At 41.9% G+C, this 4,251-nt stretch overlaps 1 pseudogene; it reads left to right on the top strand.

The window, feature by feature from the left end:
* Positions 1-298: 298 nt before the first annotated feature.
* On the top strand, positions 299-2,232 carry LOC145411342 (uncharacterized; annotated as a pseudogene).
* Positions 2,233-4,251: the final 2,019 nt, after the last annotated feature.

Raw genomic sequence — 4,251 nt, 5'->3', positions numbered from 1 at the left:
ATATTATTTAACACAGTTACCTACTGTTGTGTGTGGCCATGAAAACCAGAGTGGGTCAAATGACCATAAAATCATTGGCTAATTACGTTGTTATGGCCGTATCATTACCGATGTATCTACGGTTACCAAAAATATGAAGTCAGTTTTGTTTTTGGGCAACCAAATAAAATCGTTCATGGTTGCTTTATTTGTTCATCTTTTATTTCTAATAAGCAATTTATGCTTTCATTGAATATCCTCAGTCTCCCGTATCACTTCCCCCCTCTCTGAGGTACCCCCCCTTCCCCTTCCCGAGGTTATGACATCGGCAGGTACAGGGGATAGATCATTGACTGTCGAGGCACGCCCACTAACAACAGTATCTACAATGTCTTCCCGTTGCCCCCGTGGATGCAGGACAGCTTTTATCATTCGTCTTGCCACTTTGTTCAAGAGGGAAAGCACCCGTGGTCGAACTTACATAAGTTTGAATAGGTGAGTACATAGTTTTGTCCATGTTTATAGTATATGTGCTGTGTTACTTTGAATACGGCGGGCATAATAACCACCCACTTCACTTTATTTTGTTCGAGCATTTGCTAGACAATGGTATAAAAAGTAAAAATTACACCAAAAATATTCAATCGGTACTGTTGCTATATAAGTGTATAATAATGTTGGCAGAATCACTGAGAAAAAAATCATAATGATCTCATGGATAACAATTATACCAATTATCTTGGAGTCAATTATTTATAGGGGAGAACGAGGTCTCTGGCTGTGAAAGCAAAGTAAGATGCTGCTGGTTCATAAGGTTCTGGGTAAAGATTGAGCCACAAGACCCTTTTCCTTCGAGTATTGATGTAATAGACTTTCCCTTGTAAGTGAACTTGCTATCTATATCAAATTTTTTTCTGTTTTGTTATGTGTACACGTTTCTTAACATATATAACAGTAAGGCAGACTGTATTATGTCGCAATGTCATAGTATAGAAGAAATGCAAAATATAACAACACTGATCTTTATGCACACAGGCCTTACGAGCGAGTTGCGAACATCATGGGCACGAGTGTGTCAACAGTGAGGAGCATTGTCAGCAAAGCCGCCACATCCTCCCCTTCCACACCAGCACCACCGTCCACAACCTACACGGGATGCTTCGACAACTTTACTGTCGGTGCAATACGCCGCCACATCCACAGAAAGTTTTCAGAAAGACAACATTTCACACTCAGTGTCATATCAGCTGATCTGAAAACAGCTGGTATTATCCCTGAGGATACCTCTGAAACAACAGTTTGGCGGATCATGCACACCATGGGATTTCGATACAGAGTGTCACAACGCAAGATGTATGTGAGGAAGGAATCGCTGGAGGTGGTGTGTCGTCGGATAGCCGCTCTCCGGGCTCTACAACGCCACCGGAAGGAGGGAAGAACGGTGGTGTATGTGGATGAGACATGGTTTACCACCAGGATGGGCCACAGTAGGGAGTGGGTGGATAACACTCAGGCTCCCATCAGCACCACCTACAGTCGTCAGGTACCACCTGGTGAAGGGGAGCGATTTGTGGTGGTCGCAGCTGGCACGGACGAAGGTTTTGTTGATGGTTCCTACCTGTGCTACCCAGCCAAAAGTAACCAGGGTGACTATCATGGGGAAATGAACGGAGAACTGTTCCAGCGATGGCTAACAACGCAGCTCCTTCCGTCACTGCCAAACCCATCGGTGCTTATACTGGATAATGCACCTTACCACAGTCAGCTAACAGAGGAGAGTCGATGCCCTACCACAGCCACCAGGAAGGCGGACCTCATCAGATGGCTGGAGCAGCACAAAATTTCCATCCCACCTGCTGCCACTCGCCCTGAGCTGCTGCTCCTTTGCCAGCAGAACCGCCCACAACCCCAGTATAAAATCGACAATACCATCCGTATGTGGGGCCACGAGGTCATACGGTTGCCACCTGGCCACCCAGAACTCAACGCCATCGAGCAAGTATGGGGCTGTACGAAGCGCCATGTGCGCTCAACACTACACGGTTTACCCAGACGGACCTACAGGATAGATTGGAGGAAGCCAGGCATATGGTACACAAGGACGTGTGGACGGGGGCTGTTCAGCACTCCCGCAAATTTGAAGAAGAATACTGGAAGACTGACAACATACACGAGGGAGTGGAACCCATTATTATCAACATCGCCAGTGATGATGAAGATGATGACGTCTTCTTTGAAAGTGATGTTGAATAAATTTTGTTATATTGTTTACATAGTTTTATTCCTACAATATGATATATTGCTCCAACTTAATAAATGTAATGTAATGTATGTAATAGTATTTACAATAAAATGACGATGTATGTATGTATATATTAATGAATATTACGCATCATATACAATAGAGCATTGGAGTTTATAATTTTGTAATAATATAAATAGAGACAGGTAAAACAATATATATATACTGGACCATGTTCACATTTTAGGATGAATACACAGTATTGTAATAATAGTACTAACTTCTCCGAGAAGGTTCAGGCAACAAGTGATACAATTTGTAGTTCGTGATTTTCAATGGTTGACCATAAACACTGCAAACATATAGGCATAGCTTCTATTACATGTACGTAATCATCCTGATGTACAGTACTTTCTACGCGAAATACGACTTGCATCCATTGCAAATAATCATATCAATACGTCTACAACTACATAACATTCTTACATTATAATACAGTGCTGGGATAATGAGGGAGGGACACAAGAGTGATGAAGGAGGCGAGGAGCTCGGGGAGAATAGGAGGGATAACGAGGACGAGAAGGGGGAGAAGTAGGGGTAGTTAAGGAATAGTTTGGGAGGGTGTTAGGAGGGCAACACTTTCCTTCAAATGCGTCAACATGACTAGTCGACTTTCTGTTATTTTTCACGAGTAAACTCCTCACATAACATAAATAGCAATATGGTTTAAGGGTCATAAATTAGGCCCGGATGTCAAAAGTAGTGTGTTGAAATACCATACTGATCCAACGATTCGTTTAGGAGATATTTGCGATAAACAGCGCAACTCCGCCTCTGAAATGGATAGTAGGAGTTAATATCCTGGAATGAGGTCGCCAATTGTCACGGGGTTTTTAAAATAAAAGCAATTATTAAGTGATAATTCTCAATGATACTGAAGAGCAGGGACACTGAATTGTCTTGCTAAATCAAGCAATGATTACTTTATACCTGCCCGCTTCGCCGACTCTCTCAGAACGAGAATTTGTAAACTTTCTCAAGAGTACACAGCAGAGACTAATTACTCACAGTCGCTGTTTATTAGTACTGTTAGCCTCTGGAGAAAGTGACTTCACCCCTCACAATAAATAACTAATACTATTAATAATATCAGGTTCTTGCTGATGCGTAACTCCTAGAAGGAACAACGGATTTTAAGCTTAATACAACAAGACTGGCCTAAGTACCAGTTATGAATGGGAAAACGTTTATGCAAGCTAGGAGCTATAAGGGAAATAAGCTTAATTGTGGAGAAATGAAACACGAGTTTACATTACATTAAGCTCAAGAAAAAGAACTGTTAAATTTATTGATTACAAAGAAATAAACTTGACATTAAGTTTCAAATGAATTCAAATAAAGAGATCGCACTCACTCACTCAAAAGCTAAATTCTTAGGCCTAGAAAAAAACAATATGCGGCGCAGCCGGCCAGCATGTGAGGAAACAGCACACTTAACTAAACTCTTAAACCTAGGAAAATACGAAAAGGAAATACTGGTCAATGAATGTAGTGTATCACCGAAGAAGGGTGGGAGCCTGGAGTCTGGGTGCTAGCTGACCTCTCACTCTCTCACTGCTGGAGCACAGAACCTAACTCCATCCCGACAGACAAAAGATTAAAATTCAAATACGATGCGTGTGGTAGGAATATGCACAGGCCACCGGAAGAAGGCGCGGCCAACGGTCGAGGCAAGCAGGGACGAACAATAAACAATATATCGCTCAGTAGAACACTTAATGACGTGCATTAGATCGGTCACTTTTGAAACAGTGACGAATGTTTTGAAAAAAGTATACCACCGAAATGGAGAGAGAAACGGTTGACTGAACGATACACAGTGAGTTTTCCACTAATAGTTCGTGGTTTCTCACAAATTTGATTCGTGACACAAACCAGTCACTTTAAACCTCCTCCACCACTGGTGGCTGGAGGCATAACAATAATAATAATAATAATAATAATAATAATGAGGCCATAAATGATGACAG

The sequence above is a fragment of the Coenobita brevimanus genome, chromosome 89, assembly GCF_032717465.1.
Source record: "Coenobita brevimanus isolate Jiangsu-jjx chromosome 89, ASM3271746v2, whole genome shotgun sequence".
In the NCBI taxonomy this organism is placed as follows: Eukaryota; Metazoa; Arthropoda; class Malacostraca; order Decapoda; family Coenobitidae; genus Coenobita; species Coenobita brevimanus.
Note: the sequence above shows the minus strand (reverse complement) of the source record. Positions and strands in the feature narration are given on the sequence as shown.